Source organism: Oryctolagus cuniculus, chromosome 11 (genome assembly GCF_964237555.1).
Source record: "Oryctolagus cuniculus chromosome 11, mOryCun1.1, whole genome shotgun sequence".
NCBI lineage: Eukaryota > Metazoa > Chordata > Mammalia > Lagomorpha > Leporidae > Oryctolagus > Oryctolagus cuniculus.
The window spans coordinates 92,893,559-92,919,044 of NC_091442.1; the positions used below are offsets into that span (position 1 = coordinate 92,893,559).

At 39.9% G+C, this 25,486-nt stretch overlaps 1 long non-coding RNA gene across 1 annotated transcript in view; it reads right to left on the reverse strand.

Moving 5' to 3' along the window:
• LOC103348343 (uncharacterized) overlaps window positions 1-23,709 on the reverse strand; it is an 84,771-nt gene extending 61,062 nt beyond the window's left edge. The window contains exon 1 of the long non-coding RNA XR_007919524.2: window positions 23,621-23,709. This is a non-coding gene — a long non-coding RNA (uncharacterized lncRNA). The remainder of the gene's footprint in view (window positions 1-23,620) is intronic.
• Between the last annotated feature and the right edge of the window lie 1,777 nt (window positions 23,710-25,486).

The following is a 25,486-nucleotide window of genomic DNA, read 5'->3' on the forward strand; positions in this document are numbered from 1 at the left end:
AGAGATCTTGCATCTGCTGGTTTACTACCCAAATGGTTGCAACAGCTAGTGCTGGGCTAGATCAAAACTGCAAGCCAGGAATTTCTTCAGGGTCTCCCACGTGGGTGCAGGATCCCAAGGACTTTGCTGCTTTCCCAAGCACATTAGCAGGGAGCTGGATCAGAGCGCTTGTGGATGCCAGCATTGCAGAGGATGGCTTTACCGGCTGTATCAAAACACTGGCCCTTTCCTTTATTTTATTTTATTTTATTTTTTCAAAAACATGTGTTTGTCAATAATATTCTTTAGGCTAGTGCTGAGGAACTAAGAATAAATGTAGTATCTATCACTTGACAGATAATGAAAATTTGCTTTTGCTCTAGTGAAGAATTGGAGGGAAGAATGTACTTAGTTTTGTCCACAAAGCATTTTTCCAATAAAAATATTCATAGACTAGAAGCTAAAGGATAGCACAGATTTTGAGTTCTTTGCTCTCCTTTCTAGAATTTCATGAGATTTAGACTTAGATTTCGTTTCCCTTGACTTCTTTTAAGATGTGTAAAATTGCTATGAAGATAGTCAATAAAAGCAAGGCTCCTTAAAAGCTGTGTTTAGAAGTGGAATGCCAGGGCAGGCATTGGGTACAGTGTTTCGGACAGCACTTTGGATGCCTACCTCTTATATCAGAGTGCCTGGGTTCAAGTTGTGGCTTCACTTCCAGTTCCAGCTTCCTGCTGTGCACCCTGGGAGGCTTTGGTATGGCTCATGTGCTTGGATCCCTGCCACTCACATAGGAGACCTGGATGGATTCCTGGTTACTGGATTCAGCCTGGCCTGCCGTAGCATGTTGCGATCATTTAGAGACTGAACCAGCAGATGGAAGATCTCTCTCTTTCCCTCCCTCCCTCCCTCTCTCTCTCTCTCTTAATTTGCCTTTAAAATAAAAATAAGTAAAAATTAAAAGTGGAGTATCATGGTATTCAATAAACTATTGAACAGAGGAGCATTTTATCATACATGCTAGGTTATGCTGAAGTAATAAACAACCCTCAGATGTCATCCACTTGAAAAAACAGAGATGTGGGGCTGACATTGTGGTGGAGTGGGGAAAGCCGGCACCTGTGACAGTGGCATCCCATATCTGCTACAGTTTGAGTCCTGGCTGTTTCTCTTCCAATCAGCTCCCTGCTAATGCACCTGGGAAAGAGGCAGAACATCAGCCAAGTGCTTGGGCCTCTGCACCAATGTGGGGTATCTGGAGGAAGTCCCGGACTCCTGGCTTCAGCCTGGCCTGGACCCTGCTGTTGGAGCCACTTGGGGAGTGAACTACTGGATAGAATATTCTCTCTCTCTCTCTCTCTCTCTCTCTCTCTCTGTGTGTGTGTGTGTGTATGTGTGTGTGTATCTCTTCTTCTCTCTCTTTTTTAAATATTTATTTATTTATTTTAAAGTCAGAATTATACAGAGAGAGAAGAAAAGGCAGAGAGAGAGGTCTTCCATCTGCTGGTTCACTCTCCAATTGGCTGCAACAGCTGGAGCTGTGTCGATCTGAAGCCAGGAGACAAGAGTTTCTCCTGGCTTTCCCACATGGGTGCAGGGTCCCAAGGATTTAGGCTATCTTCTGCTTTCCCAGGCCATAACAGAGAGCTGGATCGGAAGTGGAGTAGCCAGGACTTGAACTGGCACCCATATAGGATGCCAGGACTGCAGGCAGTGGCTTTACCTGCTATGTCACAGCACTGGCCCCCTATCTCCTCTTCTGTATGTGTAACTCTAACTTTCAAATAAATAAATCTTAAAAAACAAACAAAAAAACCCACAAAGATGCATTGCTATTCACTGGAAGTTGACTATGGTCTCTGTTTCCACACCACTGTTGTCATTACTTGGCAATTCAGCCACTCTCCACAACGTAACTGTTACATTGGGGAAGGCAGAAGAGCATGTGACAACATGTACAGTGTCTCCTAAAACTTTTGTTTAGAAATAACACTCATAACATGTGTTCATTGGCCAAAGAAAATCACATGGTATGCCAGAGTTCATCAGGATGTAGCATTGACATCTTAAAATAATATAAGGAATATTGAAATAAACATCAGTGGATATTCCCACATTTCCAGATGCCCAGAAGAGTGTCACTCACTATCAGTTTCAAATCTAGTATCAAATGTACTTTTAAATGTATTTGCTGGTCCTTACTGTGTTTTAACTCAGAAGATTTTGATTTGTAAAAGTATATTTGAGGCTTGGCTGTTCAACTGGCAGGTCTGCGTAAGACCTGATCAGGAGATGACCTGTCACTGGACCCTCTTTCCAGGGCATTGATTATCCTTATCTATGATATAATCATGGAAATTTGAACAGAGTAGTGCTTCCAACCAGGAAACCCAGGCAGGTAAGAAAAGAGCTAGCAGAATTGGTGGACGTATCAGTAATGATGCAGAAATTACAGAAAATGAATTTTAAAAAGTGGAGGAAAATAGGACATTTCTTAAAGACTCAAGTAGACTGGATAGAATTTCTAATTGTGAAAATCTGTATCATCTCTGAGAGCCAGGAAAAGAGAACTCAGGTTTATTGAAATGCTGTACTATATTGGAGTTTACAATTTCTCTTTAAAATTGACATTCTTCTTCCTCATTCACTCCTTCTTATGCCACTGTATATCCTTCTCGGCTCTTTCCAGGGAGCATTTAAAGTTTTTCAGCAGTCTGCAAACAGTAATCCTGCTTCTATTTTTAGAGTTTTAAATCCTGGCTTCAAAGGTACTCAGGCAGGCAGTAGACTGAGAAGATTGTGGGAGTGTGGAGGATTAGCCTCAGGCAGCTGTACGACAAAGCAGTCTATTCTATCCAGATAAGAGTGAAGAGGTTGAGATGTATAATTCATTTCATATTCTTCTGTGTTCTAGACCTCTGCTCTCCTTCCTTCCTTCCTAACCCCACTCCTACTCCTTCTTTTGATCACTTTTGTTTCTGTAGCTGAGAGGTGGAAAGAGACATCATTGTGCTGTGATCCTGAAATGAGACAGAATTTGGTCCACTCCAAACAATTGCGTTGGTAGGACTTTGTTGATGCTACATCAGAACTCACCTGCACTCATGGATTCATGAGCAATTGCACCCACATCTAGTGGGTAGGAGAATGACTTCCACATCTCATCGCACTTTGGGAGAAGTCCTCGATTGCTTTACAACACGAATGGAATGACTCACAAGAGATATTTCAATTTTATCAGTAGCCTTCAAAGGTCTAACTGTAGCTCTCTGACTTTCTGTATTTGGTGCCAAAGTGCAAGTCCCAGTGCTTGATTGATTGCAATGCAAACCTCAGCTTGGGTGCTGGATTAGCTGTATATCTGATTTAAATTCACTCTGATCCTCTCCTGGGATCTCTTCTTGTCCTGGGCACTGATTTGGTAAACAGGATGAAGGGACTTCATTAATTCCTGTCTAAAGGGACCCTAAATTATATACCTGTATGGAGTAATAATGAATGGCTCTGCATTTAATTTCTGTAAAGGAACAGATAAACCAGTAACATTTGTGTTTTTTACACCAAAATTTTATCAAGAGAATAGAGCAAAGCACATTTTTGTGGTCTCGAGTAGTGATGGCAGAAAGATAAACACAATAGAAAATGAAGGGTCTAAAATAAAGATAATCATGAAAATACATCAAATAATTGCTCAGTATAGTTCATATCTTCTTATGGAGAATGGATCATTTATAATTAAGTGAAAACTTCAGCTTAAACACTCCAAAAATTCTACTTACCCAACTATCATAGTACTTTCTGTAAGGTTATAAAGGTATGCTTAGTTGTCTTTTTTCACTACTAGGTTGTAAACTCATGAGAGTATGTATCTTTTTAGTACTTTGTTCTCCTAATTATATCACTGTGCTATCCTTAACAAACATTTGATAAGGGAATTACTCCTAAATACTCTTCTGGGGCAAGACACAGTCTTGGATGTACTTGTAGTCTTTGAAGTGTCTGATTTATATCCTACATGTAAATGCACATTTTAAGAACATTTCCTCTAAAATTCCATTCCTTCAGTTATAATGGATGTCAAGTTCACATGATCCCTCCCATGTAGATCTGTATTTCAGGAGACAGTTCTACTCTAGCCAATGATGAAGAAAAAATCTTACATTAAAGTATCATTTTGAAAATCTAAGTAAATTTTAGTATGATCAAAAATATTTATATTATCCAAGAAATGACCTTATTTAAAGTAATAGTTGGTAATAAAAATGTCTAACATTTATTATTTACTCTGAACCAGGTACTATTTCACGTTTTAACTTATTTAAAGCTCAAAACAACCCTATTATATAGATACTACATTATTCCTACTTTGTAGATGTGAAAATTGAAGCTTGGAGAGATTGATTAATTTGACTGTGGTCTTACAACTGGTAATTGGCAGCCAGGGATTGAAATGCAGCTATCTGAATTCTGCACTACAGTATACCCTACCTCCTCATTATGACATTATTCCAGAACAATGAGAAAAAGGAAAAAAAAAAAAAACAAAGCAGTCATATCTCTGAAGATCATTAAACATTGATTGCTTTTGATTTAACTCATTAACATTTGAATTTAGATTTTTGAGGGTTTGGATACTGAAATATTAGGTTTGGGACTGTGGCAGGAACACATAAAAGTATTTATGTTACTTTTTCAGTTCTCTGAGTCAAAGCTCTTAGTGACAGGTGAGAGATGTCCTTGAAATAATATCACTGAGGCCGGCACCGCTGCTCAATAGGCTAATCTTCCACCTAGCGGCACAGGCACACCGGGTTCTAGTCCCGGTCGGGGCACCAGATTCTGTCCCGTTGCCCCTCTTCCAGGCCAGCTCTCTGCTGTGGCCAGGGAAGGCAGTGGAGGATGGCCCAAGTACTTGAGCCCTGCACCCCATGGGAGACCAGGAGAAGCACCTGGCTCCTGCCTTCGGATCAGCGCGGTGCGCCGGCCACAGCGCTCAGCCGTGGTGGCCATTGGAGGGTGAACCAACAGCAAAAGGAAGACCTTTCTCTCTGTCTCTCTCTCTCACTATCCACTCTGCCTGTCAAAAAAAAAAAAAAAAAAAAAAAAAGGAAATAATATTACTGAATATCTCCATGGGGGGATGGGGAGGGGAGAAAATCCTGTTGTGTAAAATAGGGAAGTTGGATTTGCATTGCGACATGACTGCTTGGTTTATGGTGTGACTTGGCTAGTAGCTCCAGTGCAAATTTTCCCAATTTGCTGAGCAGAAGGACTCTTTGTTCAGGGTGGAAGTGTTTCTGGGCATCTTACACATGATACTAACTGACTGTTTTTAATTCTTGGTGGATTAAAGTATACTCAATCACATAAGTTCTATAATTTCTAAGATTATTTAATTTATTTATGGAGATTAAATGGGGTCAAAGAACCGATTCCTTATGAATTCTAAAGAGGAACTGGGGACAACTGGGGAGCCATGGCCAGGATTAGGTGATTTCATTGCAAAAGTAGGTTAGGCTGCTGCCAGTTTCCAGAATGGTCCCTGAAGAATGTGGCTGAGGAACCGAAAATCACTTGAAAGGGGCAGATGTGGATTCAAATGTTGTGAGATCTGAAGCTTACATCACTGGGGCAGGGATCTTTTAAACACAGAATACAAAATTATAAATGCAAATGACAAAGGTAACTCCCAAGACCTTGGGAAAAACATATCTGTAAGTGGGGGTGATCATGAAGCTTTATGAATTTTAAAATTTGTCCTGGAGATTCAGACCTCAAAAAGAAATCATTTTTGAGGATGCCCACATCACCTGTCATCATGCCAGTCTGTAAAGAAGAAAGGAAGCTGTGAGCCATGTTCCAGAGTCTTCTGTGCCTGGGGGGAATCAACCAGTGTGGGCTCTCTTCACAGAAACAACAAGGGAGAGGAAGAAGGTCATGATAGTAACATTTACTTCTTGCAGAGTTTATGTCAGGTAGCATTCTATACATTTGATTAACTAACGTAATCTTTTTTTTTTTTTTTTCACAAGCAGAGTGGACAGTGAGAGAGAGAGAGAGAAAGGTCTTCCTTTTGCCATTGGTTCACCCTCCAATGGCCGCTGTGGCTGGCATGCTGCGGCCGGCTCACTGCACTGATCCAAAGCCAGGAGCCAGGTGCTTCCTCCTGGTCTCCCATGGGGTACAGGGCCCAAGGACTTGGGCCATCCTCCACTGCCTTCCCTGGCCACAGCAGAGAGCTGGCCTGGAAGAGGGGCAACCAGGACAGAATCTGGCGCCCCAACCAGGACTAGAACCTGGTGTGCTGGTGCGCAGGTGGAGGATTAGCCTATTGAGCCGTGGCACCGGCAAACTAACTTAATCTTCATAGTCGACAGTGAGCATCGGATACTTTTATTTTACAGATCAGAAGTGGGCATGGGAGTAGGGGGAAGGTTGAAGAACCCATCGGTGACTACACAGCTAGGCAATGGCTGAGCATGGCCTCAAACTCCAGCCTTGTGGGGCTGGGTCCACAACCTGAACAACCGAACATATCCACCATGATGTAAGCTGAGTTGACAAGACTACAGGAAAAAAATTAGTGACCATGAACACAAGAGATTCAGCTTTTGTAAATTGCAACTTGAAGCAAGAGCAAAATATCCTTATAGTATGGTAGTGAAAGGATGAACTGTCTGCATAGTGAGTTTTCTGGCTTTCACATCACCTCAGTCACACAGTGGAATGGCTTTGCTTTTCTCTGCATTGCACAAAGGTGCCTTTGAATTGCATTGCTTTGGTGAGAGAGAAGCTGGAAAGTGACCTTGGATGTCCTTAGATGGATTAACAATACTTGAAACAATGGAAAATCCTCCCATTTTCCCAAGACAGGGGTACAGGGGGATGTTGATTTTCCCTGAGATGTAAGTGTTGTGTCTGTGGTTAGTAAAACAGTCAGGTAGGTCTATCTTTGGGAAAGTAAATAATGATTTTGTGCCTTCTGTGTTTGAGGGCCTGGGACTGTACAGGCAATAGCTATCCTAAGTCTGTCAGATAGTAGTATTTCTTTTTCCCCTCAGAAAAAGGGTATAATTAAAAAAAAACCTAAACACCTTGCTATTTAAGTTTTAAGAGTAAAAATTTTTGGCCTCTGTTAGTGTGTAGATCATTGAAGGAGGGGATGGGGATCATGATTCAGGTCCCCAAAGAAAATTTACCCACTGTGGCAGGTGGCAGGTGGGAAACGTTCCCCCTAAAGGATTTTCCTGATCTCTGGGCCTTATGAATATGAAATTATGTGGAGGAAAAACAGAGGCTCTGTGGATGTGATAAAGGATCTTGAGATAGGGGCATCATCCTGGGTCATCCAAGTAGGCCTTTGATGCCATCACTGACAAGTTTCTGGGAGGTTTCATGCACCCTACCATAGGAGAGGACATATGACTGCAGTCGTAGGGGCTGGACTGAAGCAGACACGAGCTGGTGTGCTCACAGCCACCACAAGCTGGAGCAAACAGGAAATGGATTCTCCCCTAAAATCCCTGGAGGGAGCACACACATACAGACACCTTGATTTCAGTCTAGAGAAACTGGTTTTAGACTTCTGGTTTTGAGAAAAATAAGAAAATAATTTTTTTCTTTTTTTAAGATTTATTTATTTTACTTGATAGAGTTACACACAGAGAGAAGGAGAGGCAGAGAGAGAGAGAGAGAGAGAGAGGTCTTCACTCCCCAAATGGCCACAAGAGCTGGAGCTGCACCAATGCAAAGCCAGGAGCTTATTCCAGGTGTCCCACACGGGTGCAGGAGCCCAAGAGCTTAGGCCATCTTCCACTGCTTTCCCAGGCCACAGCAGAGAGCTGGATTGGAAGTGGAGCAGCTGGGACTCAAACCAGCACCATATGGGAATCCGGCACTGCGGGCAGCAGCTTTACCTGCTATGCCACAGCGCTGGCCCTGAAAATAATTTTATGTTATGAAGGTACCAAGGCTATGGTCATCTGTTACAGCACCCACAGGGAACTAATATACCTTTTCTAGCAAAAGGGAAGCTTCGGAGTGAGAAGAGAACCCCAGGTGACCTGCTTAGCCACCCTTATCTGCAGAGGAGACTTGCTTTATTTGTCACTTTGATAGGATTACTTATCAGTGGCCTCATCTGTCCTCTTTATAGGGCTACCTGTCCACAGCTGTACTGGGTAGTAAAGAAAGGTGATATTCAGTGAGTCAATCATACCTGTGTCCTGACTGTTTGGACCATTCCATGTGAATTATCACTGTGTGATCTTGGGAAAGGTAGCTAACCATCCCACCATCTAGAGATGACACAACTTGTAAGGAGCATGAGGGACACTTTGATTCTAATGTCTGTGCACTTTCTTGCTACACTATGCTGGCTTTCTGGTGAAATTCATATTAATATGAAAGGTGGAAACTTAAGTTGGTAAATTAAGAAACAAAAGTTGAGCTGGGTGTTTGGCTTAGCAGTTAAGATACCTGTTAATTTGCCCAGGTTCCACACTGGAGTGCCTGGGTTCATTTCCAGTTCCAACTCCTGTTTCTAGCTATCTGCTAATGTAGACCCTGGGAGGTGGCAGATGATTGACCAAATACTTGAGTCCCTGTTCCACACATAGGAGACCTGGACTGAGTTCTCAACTCACAGCTTTGACCTGGCCCAATATAAGCCATTGTGAGCATTTAGAGAATGAACCACTGATAGGAACATGCTCTCTTTCCTCATCCTCCCTTCTACTCTCCCTCCCCTCCCCAATTTTTCTTTTTAATTTCAAAAAGACTGAAGATTCAAGATTTAAAAGTTGTATGTCTTATTTGTACTGTATGTTCATGGAAATATTCCTGAGTATTCCATTTGTAACTCTAATTTTGAATCAAGAAGCAAAAACTATTCTCTCAAAAAGATTATGTGTTTGGACTGAAGGAAGCTATGAAGTTTTGGCTTAGTGCCCTGCTGTGATTTTCATTTCTCATTACAAATGAATTATCAGAGATTCTCTGTTTTCCTTCTTAAATTTTTTTGTAAAATTAGCCCAACAAAAATGTTGAAAGGACTGCCTTTGATAGTAAGCAACATCAATTATGACTTAGAATAGTATAAGGGATCTTCAGTAATTTCATGGAAAATAGATATTATGAAAGAACTGTATGGATTTCAAGATTATTTTGCAGCAAAACACACTTTTCATTACATTTTCCATGAACTTTTTGAAGAAGCCTCACATTTTAGAGATTGACTTGCCGTACCTGCCACTCAACCAGAACAGTCTTCCTAGAGGTATTTTTTTTTTCCATTTTCATTCATGTTTCAGAATAGAAACTTACTGATCTGTTTGTTGGGCATTTTAGTTTGTGTAATTGAGAGACGGGAGTTCATTTGGGTAAAATGAGATGTTAGCTGAAACCAAGGCAAACATTTTGCTGATGCTTGAAACAACCTTGGGACCAAAAAAGTTTACACTCTCTGGTTTCCCTAGGGAATAGGGATTTGAGTAAACCACAGAAAATAGCTATTCTTGGAAATTCTGCTGCCAGGCAAATGCCATAGGGCAAAAGCCGGAAGAGGTTGAGTGTGTCCTCTCATCATTATGGAGTCAATACTGACCGGAACTGTTAGATCAGGTTTTAGAATCCTTCATGCTGATTGCAAGAGAGCAGGAGAAGACGGGGCAAAGAGAAGGATGACTGTGCGGCTCTTGGAATTCAGCCCTAAAACCGCTGCCCAATTTAGCTTTCTCCTGAATCCGATTGACTTCCTGGAAGCCCACTTTATATTTGATGATGCCTGGTGACTCTTCTCGTGTATCCTTTGCTACCAGGAAATATGGAGACACTGAAGAATAATATTTACCCTGAAGTCTTGAACTGAAGTAGACTGGTGGTTTTGGATGAGGGGAAATTTTCGTTTTAGTTCACTTAGGATCTGGGATGTTAAGAAAGTACAGTATCATTCTCCGAAAGCACATTGACATGTTTCCTCAGAGCTCAGGGTGACTCAGTGATCAGTGTTATTGTCTTGTTCTCAGTCTCATGTTACAGAGCAAGTTTAGGATCTGACTAGGAAAAAATTGCAGTTCACTAAGTTACTGTATCTGCTGTCCAGGTAGTAAAAGTCTCATATTCTTAAGTGACATGATAAAAGAGAATTAAGGGAAAACGTATGGTTACAAAATGTACCATTTCTGAAGAACTAGCATGAGACAGAATAATCAACTGTGTAGTTCTGTTCTGCTTTGGATCAGAACTACATTGCCAGGGCAGCAAGCTCCTGGAGAGTGGACATTGATTTTCCCAGGTGGAAAAGCATGTTATAGATAGCAGGTTGATACTACTGAGAACCTTCAGTATATTAGTTGTAGATGGGTTACTCTTGAAGACCTGATACATAGTACAACATCCACACACATATCCCACAAATGCACATTAGCTTTAGTCACTTATTTCTGAATTTCCATGTCCCAACTGTGATAGTTGATGTTTTAAAGCTTCTTAGATTACGTTGTAATGTCCTCACGCAATACAATTTTTATTTTTTTTTAATGAACTCCAATAATTTGGAATTTCCCCTGAGTTCTTTCCATAGTGGGGAAGTTTTTTCCAAAAGGCTTTGGGGTGGAGCTGCAGTGGATGGGAACTTGCTGAAGGTCTGACCTGAAGGAAATCACCACTGGCGTCACCAATTAGAGAAAGCAGGAGAGTTGGGAGTAAGGGATGACAACAGGTCCAGGGAAAACAGGACTAAAATAGTTGAAAAAGCAAAGTGTGTGGCAGGTTATGGGAAAGGGAGGTGCTCCTATGTTTCTTAAGATAGTAACCTGAGAAGGAAAGAGACTAGGAGTAGTTGAGTGGATTTATTTTAAATAGTAAGGATATAATTAAATAGTAATAGTAGAATGGGTAGGAGTAGGAAAAAATGAATGATGAAACAATATATACATATCAGTGTGCTGCAGGTGGGCACTGAAGAATTTTTAATACTAAGTGAGTCTTATGGGATTTTATGGTAAAGGCATGTGGTTATGCAGCTAATTGTAAATAAAGAAGAAAACCTGTCATAAGGAGTAGGGTTGTTGTTGATAGGCTTCTCTTTAAAGTAGATACTGTGATGAGGTTTATGAAATGAGAGAAGACAGCTGCACTGACTGTACTAGAATCTTTATCATGACTTTACATTATCTGAAGAGAGATTAAAAACAACCATGACAATAAAAGCTCTGCATCATTAGCTCCTTGCTCTCCTTTCTAGGAAATCCCTGAAAAACCAGATGGCACAAGTTGCTCAAAAGACATGAAAGGGTTTTCCTCAATCCAACTAGCAAAAGGAAGTATGGAAGTAATTATTGGATTCAGATCAGTTAAAAAATGAGGCTGTCCTTAAGAGTGAGACCCTTGGTTGGAAGACTCCATATAAGGAAAAAAATTTAAGTGGTTGTCAGTGGCTAACCCTCAGGATATGAAGTGTGTTGTGGGAACCATAAACCTGTTGGCAGGCAGGGTGTGGAGAGAGATTACTCTCATGTTCATCTCAGATATCTCACAGTTACTGAAGCTCTTCATTACTCCTGGTCAGAGTGGAGTGATATAGAAATCCTGACTACCCTTAACCCTTAAATATGAGGGTGAAGGTCAGAGAGATGGGGCTGAGGGAAGTAGGAATTCTTATAACTAATGATGGTAATTCTGGAGTCTGATAGTGTTAATACAGAAAGAGAGATACATATAAGAAGGAGCATATAAAAAGGGAATTGAAAGCTGACACACCATAGCTAGGAATACACTTGACCCTTTTGCCACCCAAACCACATGGCTGGCATTTTAATCACTACTTTACTAAATGGTAGAAAGCAATTACAGTAAGTGCTCAACTTAATCACTTTGCATCCATACACATGGGCCCATGGGGCTTCTCTTATATATTCCATTACACAAAGTGTTTGCCTTGAAGAAATAGGCTTCCTGCAAGGGCTTGTAGGTGCCTTTTCTACTCAATTTCTGGATTGTTAAGTTCATGGTTCTTGATTTCTGCTATCTGCTTTTAAGAAGGAAAAGGTCAGCTTAAGTTTTGTATACTGCAGGAAGTTTGTTTTATCCATTTGGGAAATCAACATTATATCTTTATGGGGACTAGAGGTTGTGGAGAACTCATTCTCCACAATTCCAACCCCTGGTGATCTCATTCCAGTGAGTAAAACCTAAGGTCAGTGAATTGTAAATAGATTAAAACAAACTGTAACCCAGGATTTTATTGCTGTTGTGTTAGGTGGCTTCATTTTATGACTGGCTCCAGAGTGTGCCTTTCTCCTATCCCATATCAAGCTGATTTGCAAATTCACACAATTGGACCCAAGGAGGGCATTATTGATGACTCGGGATAAACTCATCACCACTCCTGGAAAATATAATTCATGGATCCATTTCTATTAAAAAATATTTAGTAGCATTTTTATAGAAAGGAGATTGGCATATTACCTGAAAAAAGATTCATGCCACGTTTTGTTTAAAATTCTGTTTCATTATTTAGCAGTCACACTTCAGTAGGTCAGGCTATAATTAGCTTCTTCTTGGCCCTTGGAATGTCTCCTTTACTTCTGCTTTACAAAGACTGAAGATGACTTATTCACAAATATCTGTGAGCATTAAGAAAAAAGGGCCCAATTCTTGAACAGTGCCGGTTGCCTTATGAAACACACCTGCATGAAAGAGTTCTCATCCCTCTTCCAGAATCACTTTTTGCAATCTTCTTCCCACCCAATTCATCCATTCAAAGTTTCTTGATTTCACTTTTCAATTGAGGCATAACTGTAATTGGGAAGGTTTCATTTGCTCCTCCACACATCCCTATACTGTCTTAGTTGATCTTATTTCATCTTAGGATTCTGGGTTCCTCCTCTCCTCTAATACTTACTGTATGGCCTTGTAGTGACCTAGATTCCTATCTGCATCCTTACTTTATAATTTATATGGGAGACGATTGCTTTTACTCATCATCCCCAGTCAAATGGTTCAAGTTAATGGATAGTCTCAGGACATCTCACACAGATAGTAGTTAACATTGAGAACTTATGATATGCCATCCACCATTCTTAATGTTGCACACATATTAATTCCTTTAAACTTTACAGTAACCTATAATGTATATATTGTTAATATTCTCACTTTATAGATGTAAAAATAAGGCACAATGAAGTTTAGTAATGTGTTAGAAGTCTCATGGTTGGAAAATAGAAGAGTAGGATCAATTTCTAAAAGGAAAGGGTACAAAGTAGGTAAAAATAACAGGTGTGCAGTACATATTCAATAGAAGAGATTACCCAGATTATCTGATGATGATTTGGAAGGTTTGAAAGATATGTTTCTAAGAAATGTTCATTAATAATTATACTTCATGAACTGGATGTTTGTGCTGATATTTGGAATTTCATCCCTTAGTATCTTATATATAAAGTCCTTTAGCTTGGCTTTTTTTTTCTTCCATTCAAGGAAAAAATCAGCCAAATTATTTCCTCCTCAATTTAGGCTCTAATTGACAGTCATAAATCTATGTGAAATAATATTATTTTTGAGAACTGATATGAAATGGCCTAGATTTCAAAAGTAGATGCTGCAGAAGACTGAAAACCCGTATTTTGGGACAATGAAGAAAACAGGGGAGGGGCACAGCTATCTGATCAGAATCAAATCTGGAACACTGCCACCTAGTGGTTTGAGTCAGCCATCTGCCCCCACACCTTCACAGACACATGTTGGTGAGAATAGAGGACCTTTGCTCTGACTTCATTCCCTCACCCAGATATCCTAGTAACAAATTATTCTTGCATCATTTTAAGGTCACCTAACCATGTTTTAAAAAATGACAATACAAGAAAGCAAGTAGAACTGGGAAATAGAAGGTGAACACAAAGGAGACATCACCACAAGGCAGAAAACAGCAGAACAGTCGTGTAAGTGACTGATGGAGAGAAGTGAAAAGATCAGCAGTGGTGAAAATTAAAAATGACTGGTAAAAGAGAAAATGAAAAAAAAAGTGTTGCAAAGAGGAGAGGAGACAGCATAAAGGAAAAAAAGCATTTTTGTTTCTTTTAAAGCAAGAGTAGAAGACAAAACTTTGAACTATTTGTGGAGTTGTGAAATCACCAAACATAAAAAGGCAGAGAGAAAACACCAGTAGAGATAAAGAAAGATGAAAGTAAGTGGACAAGCTAAGAAACGAGTCCTGTGGGAGAGGGTTTGAGGTTTTGTTTTAAATAATAAAATCAGGGTGTTATGTTATTTGTTTCTGTATAATATTATCAAAACTGTCCCATAGCTTACATATGGCAACTCAGTATCCTTGCCATTTTTCTCCTCTTATGTAATACCAGTAATCTTTTTGATCTTTTTCCTTGCTTCATGTAAGTAGTTTTTGTTTTTGAAAATTTGTTTATGAGAGAGAGAGAGAGAGATAGAGAGAATCTCCTGTCTGCAGGTTCACTTCCCAAAAGCCTTCAGCAGCTAGATCTTGGCCAAAATGAGGCCAGGAGTGTGGAACTCACTCTAGGTTTCCCACGTGGGTATCATGGACTCAACTACTTGAACCACCACCTGCTGCCTCCCACAGTGTGTATTACTAGAAAGCTAGAATTGAAAGTGGAGCTGGGACTTAAAGCCAAGCACTCTGAAATGGGATGCAGGCATCCCAAGCAGCGCCTTAACTGCTAGGCCAAACACCCATCCCCAGTTAAAGTGGTTCTAACTGCCTTTTCTCCCTTGAGATACTTTTGAACTTACATCTGGAATCATGTGGATATAATGTACTCCAAACAAAAAATTTATTTAGGGAATTTTATCACAAAACTCATATTGGGTAGCCATACCTTAGTGATATGCATTCAGGTTTTTATTGATGTTCAGATATTGCCAGAATTCAAATCAGGGTTACCAATGTATAAAATAACAGCAACAACAATGATACATTATGCATATCCCATTTCATGGTTTAGAAAGCACTTTAAGGTACATGATCTTCTTTTGTTCTTTGGACAACAATGTTTGAAAGACAGGGCTTTCAAACCATCTACCCATTTGACGGATATGGCATTAAACTCTTGAAATGTATCTAAATTTTTCATAGAGGACCCAGTCATCAGACTGCAATTCTGGCAGATAACCTTCTATTAAGATCCTCTCTATTTGGACTGGCGCCATGATGTAGTGAGTAAAGCTACTGCCTGCAGTGCCAGCATCCCACATTGGTGCCAGTTCGAATCCTGGCTGCTCCAGTTCCAATCTAGCTCCCTATTAGTGCACCTTGGAAAGCAGAAGAAGATGACCCAAGTCCCTGGACCCTGCTACCATGTGGGAGACTGGAACAAGCTCTTGTTCCTGGCTTTGGCCTAGCTGGAGAGTGAGTGAACCAGTGAATGGAAGATATCTCTTTTCCTCTCCTTCTCTCTCTATAACTCTACCTTTCAAATAAATAAATCTTAAAAAAACAGCTCCCTACTCTCGTGGAGAGAAGAAAAAGCTGCCTTTCTTTGTTCCAAAGTCATAATGGAATTTAAAGATGGTGTGCACAGAACTGGAGAGGAGGCACCTACGTCCCTTCTTAATGTTAATTCTTGGGGAGGCAAATCATTCCCTTTCCCTTGAATAATCTCATACTCTAAAAGTTTTCTGGCCATAGGCAAAGAAAGTATTTTTTTTTAAGATATAATATTAATTTTACTTGAAAGTCAGTTACACAGAGAGAGAAGGAGAGGCAGAGAGGTCTTCCATCTGCTGGTTCACTTCCCAATTGGCTGCAGCAGCCGGAGCTGCACCGATCCAAAGCCAGGAGCCAGGAGCTTCTTTTGGGTCTCCCACACGGTTGCAGGGGCCCAAGAGCTTAGGCCATCTTCTACTGCTTTCCCAGGCCATAGCAGGGAGCTGGATTGGGCATGGAGCAGCCAGGACCTGAACCGGCGCTCCTATGGGATGCCAGCACTGCAGGCAGCAGCTTTACCCACTACACCACAGTGCCGGCCCCAAGAAAGTTTTTAAAATTTATTTATTTATTTATTTTGAACCAGTTACACAGGAGAGAGAGAGAGAGACAGATCTTCCATCTGCTGTTCTACTTCCCAGATGACTGCAACAGCAGGGACAAGGCCAGGCTGAAGCCAGGAGCTAGGAATTTATTCTGCGTCTCTCACATGGCTGGCAGAGGTCCAAACACATGGACCATCAATTAGCAGGAAGCTGGATCGGAAGTGGAGCAGCCTGGACTCAAACTAACATACCCACACGAGGTGCTGGCATCACAGGTGGCAGATTTACCCACTGTACCACAAACTGGCCCCATATGCAAAGGAATTAATTGACAAGTTTTTTTTTTTCCTTCCATAGATTTTGTTTTGCATTTCCATGCTGAGTATTACTTCCTGTGGTGACACATGTGAATGTACCTACAAATAAAAATGAATCATTTAAAATATGTTTAAATGCTTCATCTGTACTGAGTCCTGCAGGGAGTAAAAAATGAGCAAGATATCTTCCCTGATACCATTGAATGTTGAAATTGTACTTTAGGGGCCGGCGCCATGGCTCACTTGGTTAATCCTCCACCTGTGGTGCCAGCATCCGATATGGGCGCCAGGTTCTAGTCCCGGCTGCTCCTCTTCCAGTGTAGCTCTCTGCTGTGGCCCGGGAGTGCAGTGGAGGATGGCCCAAGTGCTTGGGCTCCTACACCCGCGTGGGAAACCAGGAGGAGGTACCTGGCTCCTGACTTTGGATTGGCACAGCGCCGGCCGTAGTGGCCATTTGGCGGGGGTGAACCAAAGGAAGGAAGACCTTTCTCTCTGTCTCTCTCTCTCTCACTGTCTAACTCTGTCAAAAAAAAAAAAAAAAAAAAAAAAAAAAATTGTACTTTAGAAGTCTTCTTTCCGTACTATATTCAGTGAGTAATTATCTGATATCAGCTGTGTATCAGGTTCTGCACTAAGAACTGAGAATTGAAGGTAGATACCACCTTGTCCTCATGGGACATGCCCTGTTAATAATACTTGTGTCTCTGTATTACAGGAGCTACTCATAATAGCCTGTGGGCAATTCTGACTATTTCTCAGACTTAATTTTTTCCTTAGTTAAAAGTATTTCTTGTAGCAACCCCTTCTTTGGGTGGACCTCTCCTAACTTGAAATCTAGGACATTTATTTGGGTTTTCAAAAAGAATGCAGCTTGACTTCTAACAACTTGTTTTCAGCCTGAACTAGAAAAAAGTGACCTAGTTGATCAAATTTACCTAAAATGAGAGGAAATGGTGATATACATTGGTAGGAAAATGACCAGTTCAACTTTACTTTCTCAGGTTCAGTGGTGTTGAGTGCTTCAAGATTTAGTCCAGTGTCCTAATTCTGTAGATAAAGAAAACTGTTTCATAGATAGAAAGTAACAGACAAAGGACAGATTGGTAAATTCCATCAATCTAGGTAAGAATGGTTCATGACTCACTTTGATTAGTAGCTGTGAAAATTGCGAAAGGGGATAGAAATGAGAGATTATGAATGTAAAATTTGCAGTCGTGGCAATGGATTATGATGAACAAAGGAGAGGGAGGAGTGGAGCATACTCTGAGATTTTTGGAGCTTGGTACCCTTAACAGAAATATGCACTGCAGAAGGAATAGATATTTGAGAATAGATTGCAAGCATATAGGTAGTACAGAGCTGTGTGACCCGACCACTTAAAAGTAAGGGAAAGAAGTCAGCAAAGCATCCTGGTGAATCTAAGCAGAGATTGTGATTGTGGGGCCAGGGACCTCAGTCTCTGCCAACTCAAGGTCAAGAACATGTATTAATAAGCATGTGGGCTCTGGCAGGGCTGAAGAGGGTGGAGAGATTACTGAAGGTACACTCAGAGAGGAGAAATGGAGGAAAGATGGAGTTCGTTCTTCAGTCTTGCCGCTGGGACTAAGCTGATTTTTGGTGAGAGGGCATGCAAAACCCATCCTCGAAGAGAAGCAGGAAAAAGAACAAGTGATGAACTTTCATTGCAGTTAGAGTGTTCAGCCCATTACTGGAAACTCAGTAATATTTTAGGGAGTGAAAGAAGCTCTCTTTAGAGCAGGTGGTCTTCTAGTAGTGGATGGAGACAAGAACCAGTACAGGTAAATTATTATTACTGCTATTAATGTGGTTGATTTTTGGTACAGTAGGCTGGTAAATAACAAGGACATCCGAAAGATAAACTATACAAAATGTAAACAACACAAAATGTGTCAGAACAGAAATTTAAAACTTTAAATAAAATAAAATGGATTCTGACCAATAGAACTCAATGTAATTTGGACATACCTAAAGAAATATGCTAATTAAAAACAGATTATTTATCCATGGAAACCTGGAGGGTAGAACTAATAACCTTCATTTATTGAAAGACTGCTAAATGCCAGGAACCATGATAAATGTTTCACATAATCATCTTATTAATCCTTGGAGCAATTATGGATATTCCTTTTGTATTTTTTATGTGAGAAAATAGACTAGGAAGAAAAGAAAGGTCACTCAGAGCTGAAATTCAAACTCAGATATTCAAGGTCATTCAGAGCTGAAGTTCAAACTCAGATTTATCATACTCTTAAGGTCTATGTCAATGACAGGAAGTGTAAGTCACATATTTCATGGTCCCATAATCAAAATTATCCTTATTATGAAGATATAATTGCCAACATATATAAGTCTAAATACACTGAATATTCAAAAATATGATCATGCCCCATTTTTAGGATTCTGTGGTCACCAGGCAACCTCCTGAATACAATTTTGTTTCTCATGTAGGTATCCTACTAGTAGGCAGGGCAACATAACTCTTCTGTACATTATAGTTTATATCCTTACTTATAAATTTCTTGGAATGCAGACATTGAGTTTATGGAAGCTGAAGTTGACTCCATTAGTGAATACAAACTCATTTTTAGTTGGTTTGAAAATCAGGGGCTGGTGTTGTGGCATAGTGGGTTAAGCCACTGCCTGCAACACTGGCAACCCATATTAGCACTGTGTCAATGTTCGGCTATTCCACTTACATTCCAGCTCCCTGCAAATGTGCCTGGGAAAGCAGTGAAAACTGGCCCAAGTCCTTGGTCCCTGTACCCATGTGGGAACCTGAATGAAGCTCCTAGCTTTTGCCTTCAGCCTGTTTAAACCCTGGTCATTGTAGCCATTTGGGGAGTGAACCAGCATGTGGAAGATTCTCATTCATTCATTCTCTCTCTCTCTCTCTCTCTCTCTCTCTCTCTCTCCCCCTTTATGTCTGTAATTCTACCTTTCAACTTAATAAATAAGTACTTTAAAAAGTAATAAAATAAATTAAAATCATGTAACATAGTGGGAGCCAAAGCAGTGGCATCCCATGAGAATTTTAGGGGGCAACCAAGTGATACCATTGTTCATTTGCTTATCTTTTTATTCTTCATGATGTATATACCAGACTGGCACTCGATCAGTCATTAGAGATGTAGTGCTGCAAGACAAATTTTTTGTCCTAAACACTTGGTATACTTTAAAGAAATAGAGACTTAGAACAAACCATTGTACAAATAATTAACTTTTGCTATTGTTCTAAGCGCTATAAAGAACTGCAGGGCATGATGGAGGCATGGATTAAGTGGCCTTATTTGATGTGGGGAATCAGAGAATTTCCCTGTTGATACATAGTTTCATTACCTTTTGAGTACTAATTCTGTTCTTAGACCTCAATAGATTGTTTTTGGAGATGTTGGTTTTTAATTGGTGGCATTAGTTGAAAATGACCACCAGCAAGTAGTCTAAAGTAAGTTTCTGGGAGTTGGGAGAGAGAGTGAGTAAGCTAGGAAGGAGTGCTGATGTGGTGGCTGAGTGCAGATAGAAAGATGTAAAAACATACTTTGAGACATCTATACTAAAAAGGCAGGAGGAAATTAAGAAATTGAAGAAAGATAAAAAATAATAAAATTGAGGGAGTGCTAGCAAAATTTAGAATCACAGTATTTAAGACAGGAAGATTTAAAAATATTGTGAATTGATATATAAAATTATACATATTTCTAGGGAACCATGTGATATTCAACACATATATGCATTGCATAATACTTAAATCAGGGTAAAGACATACGTGATCTTGAACAGTTTTCCTTTCTTTATTGAGAAAACATTCAAAATCCTTTTTTGCTAATGTTTAAATTATATATATATATGACACATTGTCTTTATTTGTACTCACCCTACTGTAAAATAGAACACCAGAACTTGTTTTCTCCTAGCCTGATGGTCCCTCCCCTACTCCCTCTCATTCTACTTTCTGCACCATAGTCTTTGATAAACACCATTCTACCCTCAACTTTGGCAAAGTCACCGTTGTTTAGATTCCACATATGAGTGAGATCATGTGGTCCTTATATTTCAGTGCTTGGCTTATTTCACTCAACATAATGACCTGCAGTTCCATCCCAGATGTCACACATGACAAACTTTCAACTTTTTTATAGCTGAATAGTATTCCACTTTGTATATATGTCATAGTTTCTCTACTAATCTGTCAATTGATGGACATTTAGGCTGTTTTAACTTCTTAGTTATTCTAAATTTTGCTTCAGTAAACATGGGAACGTGGATAAGGTTTAAAGGAGGAAGGAAATGTTTTTACCAGGATTAAAAGCTATGGCCAAGTGAAATAGATTGAGTACAAAAACTGAAGATTATGGCAGAGACTAATAATGAGCTAATATAAAGTTATTTATTCTGTCATTGATGAATGCAATGAATTGAAGCAAATGAATTGATGATTTTTGACTATATACATTGTTACCAAGTTAAAGAATTATAAATTCCCACCTCTTTTGCATCTTGGTTTGGCTATGTGAGTAGTTCTAACCAACTAGATAAAGAATTATTTTTGAGTAGTACCTCCATTAAGGACTCTTAGAAAAGAAGAATCATTTCTTCTTACTTTTTTAATTCACCTATCTGTTGCGAATGTTGATTATGTTCTTTGGCAATTATTTTGGGCCCTACAATCTGTAGACCATGTTCTAGCATTGCCAGTACCTTACAGAAGTGCTACATTTCTCCGTGTTCCTGTATCCTAAGTAAAGGAATTAGTAGATTAGAGGAGAGAACATCAATAAAAGTTTTGAGGTATGGAGAATGGTGAAATATTTAAGGAGAAAATGGTAGCCTTTCTTCAATTTTTCTGACCAAATAGCGATAACATTACTTGTTTTCCTTTATTGTAAAAATATAATACAGATATGGAACCTTACTATGAGACTAGTATTAACATTTTGTGCAATATTTACTTAGGAAAAGGCAATAGGTTTGGAATAAGAAAATGAGATAGAAGCCATATATAATATAGACTATTTGTATGGGTTTATCCTGAGAGACGTACACAGAGAAGATGAATATGAACATGAACGAGAGACTGACAGAGTAGCTACTTTGCTTTGACAGCTTTTCTGATTTGGTTTCAGGTCTTCTGCACTTCAAGACATACTCATCAAAGATTTTTTAAAAACATTTTTTAAAAATTTCTTTAAATTTGTATTTGAAAGGCAGAGAGATAGAGATCTTCCATTTGCTGATTCACTCCCCAAATGCCTACAACTTCTTGGGCTGGGCCATGCAAAAGCCAAGAGCCAGGAATTCATTCTGAGTCTCCCATGTGAGTGGCAGGGAAGTGGCAGATATGCAACTACTTGAACCATCACATGCTGGCCCCCAGGCTGTGCATTAGCAGGGAGGTAGAACTGGAAGTGGAGCTGGCACTGCAGCTCAAGCACTCCAGTATGGAATGCCTGCCCCCACCGAAGACACTCTGAGGCATCTTTTAACTCACACGACAGAAAGCCTCTTTATTCAGGATAGTTATCCCATGAAGTTCTTCTGTGGAAAAAGAGCAAGTTCACTTAATCTCTGAATGGCCTGATTTCAGTTTTGTGACAGTTGTTAGTAGTCCTGAAGAGGTTTGGAGGTTCTTAGGGGACCTAGTAGGGTGGGGATATGCAAATGTCTAGAAATGAAAATTTGGCACTTAAGGTTTTTGGACAAATGTAATGTGCTTTAGGCTGTACTTAGAGGTAATGATGGATATGGTAAAAATGTTCCCAAGTTCAGACCTCAAACAATGAAAGCATAATGAGCAGAAAAGAAAAAAGAATACATTCTTAATTTTAAAATAATCATAAGCTTGGTAGAGAGATGTAAAATATACACCTATGTACCTAAATCTAAATGAACAGCATAGATCATAAACACTGTGAGATTCAAAGGAGAGAGTAATTAGTGCTGGGCTATTGTAATATGGCCAACTTGAGGTCAGCTTTTCCACTGACTCCTTGTGTGATGTGACCATTAAAGTCACATGCTACCTCCACTGCAGTTTCCACCGCTGTCAAATGATCGCTTTGTGTTAGATTCATTAATTCATTCAAAACACACATTTTAAGTGCCCACTATAATGCACAGGACTAGGAATAGCAAATAAATAAAAGATGTGGTTGTTGTTCACAAGGAATTTACAGCCTAGGAGGAGAGATGGCTATGCACATAAACAGCAGTCTTCTAAAGAATAATCACAATGGTGGCTCTGAACCAAGGACAATGGGAGACAACTAAGCTGACGATAGGTAAGGGAAAATCCCACTGAGACCATGCTTGGATGAATAGGAGTTGCTGGGTGAATCAGGTAATGATGGAACTTTCCAGAGAGGAAAGAATTGTAGAGATCTTTTTGCCTATGTCTTGTGTGGCATTGACATTTTTCTTTGTTTTGTTTGGAGGAGGAGGAAGGGAGTGAACAAATGTAGGGTAGGAGTGTGGGGATGACTTAATGAAGATAAGATAGAAAGAAGTAATTTCCTGGGCTTCTTCAAGCCCCTAAAATCTATTCAAAATGAATTCTGTGAAGGAGAACACATGAAAAAGCACACAATGAAAACCTCCTTTGCCTCCTCTGTTTCTGTCTTGCACAAGGTCTTAGAAAGGCAGCAAAGATAGTATAATATGAAGGTATTTCAAAAAGGTTTCTGGAAAATAAAAGATAATTTGAAGTTCACATATAGGAAGGGTCTTCAAAAAGTTCATGAAAAATACATTTTATGAAAAAAACTATACACGAATTTTAAGACTGTGCACAAAATAATGTTATTTGTATCATTTTTAAAAGTTGTTTTATTGATTTGAAAGGCAGAGACAGAGAATGAGACACAGCACTCTCCTCTATTGGTTCCCCTTTTAAATGCCCTTGATGCGTAGGGATGGCCTAGGCTGAAGGTGGAAGCCTGGAATTCAGTCCTGATCTCCCACTTGGGTGATAGGGACCAAACGGCATGATCCATCACCTGCTGCCTCGTAGAGTGGATGTTAGCCAGAAGCAGGGACCAGGAGTGGAGACAGAGCTCAAACTTAGGCACTCTGTTATGGGATGTGGGCATCCTGAGCAACAGCTTAACTGCTGTGCTAAATGCTTGTCCCTAGTTGTAAGATCTTAAAAAATGTTAAATATTTTTGGGGGGATTTTGTCTTCTCATCTGTAGAAAGGAAATAATAACAACAATTACTTCCTGATGTGAGAATTAAACTTACTAAATGCATAGAGTGGTTAGAACCAGCCTGGTATAAAATATCATCAAAGAGTTAGCTGTTGATACCTGTATTTCCATAGAGTGGTTTCTGCCCAGGAGAGGAAATGGTGATGTGATTGTTTATTGGTGAGTAACTTGGAGGTGCTTTCCTGTCCAGAGCATTCCACAGGAGTGGCTTAGAATCCACTCATTTAGTCACAATATGTAAGTATCACAAGACTGTCTTCCAGGTTCTGAGAAATATATAGTACAATAATTCCAATCCATGGGGTAGGTTTAAATAGCAAATGAATGGGAATTCAGAGTAGTTCGAAGTGTCTGCTTCCCGGCAAGCTGTGGAAGGGTGTATTGACAGACGTCCCTCAGGGACTGGAGTCAGGATTTGTCTTTGCTGGTCTGAGCAGCCCCTTTGCATTTACAACTGTTCTTCCCCTCTCTCTGTGCTTTTACAGGAAAATCTGAGCCAACTCTCTGGGATGCTGGATCAGAGTCAGGGCTGAGAAAGTCCCCTACACTGGGTGCCGTCAACAGAAAAGATATTTTTAAACACAAACAATTTCCCAGGCATCCATGAAAAGCAACAATAGACTTCTCTAAAATGAGTCTTGGTGAGGAGCTGTTCTCGTTCTGTGACTTTCATGTCACTTGGACACTTTGGTGCTGAGAAATGCTTATTTGCCTGTCGACGTCACTGCATGGACACTTCTCCTTGGAATGACATAATGGCATCAGTGCTAGTCCCTGGCACTGCTCACCATCTAACGGCAGTGATTTTTCAAAAACAATAAAGAAATCTACGTTTGGTGTCTTTTTTTCTCTCTTGATTATACTGCAGGCACAACCTGTGTGGGGAAACAATATCCCAGATCATACTGAAGGTTCGCCCAGATGGAACATTAGTGGGAGGAGTTGCCAGCTACTTCCCTGCCAACTTGTTAGTGCTGGAGACATTATTCTCTTGTTTTGCCAGTTTAATAGAGGATCAGTCGGAAAGATTCTTTGTAGGCTCAGCAACATAATTATTATCTATGGTCTCTGTATTAACTGTGAGAAAACACCATGGTCTGAATCTGCCTCATTTCAAATGCCAAGCTGTGCCCACATTCAGCCCACAACCAAACCTGAAAACTCAGGATACCCTAAGCATTGCTACTACTGGCATCATGGCGGATGGTAAGTGCATGCTTGTTCAAGCCGTGCTATTGAAATCATTGCTGTACCATTTCTGTTTTTTTGTTCTATTCCCATGACCCTCTCTAACATCAGTGCTCTTGCAATTCAAAATTATTAAAAAGGTAAAAATCTGTGTCACATTTAGTTCTGGTACTCAATCCAGAAGTACCAAGCCCCTTCAAATTTGGAAAACAAACTCCTTAACAGATGGGCCACATAAAGTTTACAACATGTGCAGTGTGGGAGGTAGTATAGCTCTGGGCAAGAAACAGAAGACTGGAAATTTGGGAGCTTGGAGATTTTGCATTTGCTCTTGTTTTGTGCTTGTAGGCAGATTGAATAAGCTTCTGTCCTTCATTTCTCTCACATGACTCGATACCTTAATCTTGTAAGAGAGTAACAAGAAATCAGGCAAACATTTTTCTTACTATGAAACAGCATCAAAATATGGGTTTCTACTACTAATGTTGTGTGAAATTGGTATGAAATTGTTAATAGCATGTGGCTGCAGGATCTAGAAAATTCCACAATGTAATTTTAGATAGTTTCATTCACTGAGGACAGGTGTATAGCTGGAAAGCTGTCATTACTGTTGGAAAGGATGTTGATAGACTTGAACATATCGTTGAAAAATTTTTGGATTGAGATTTCCAAATGTGCACCTGCCATGTACCTCTTAAGTGGCTTTTAGAAACCTAAGAGATTGGAAAACTTCAGAACTGAATTATTATGACATGAAATCTGATAGTAATCTAATAA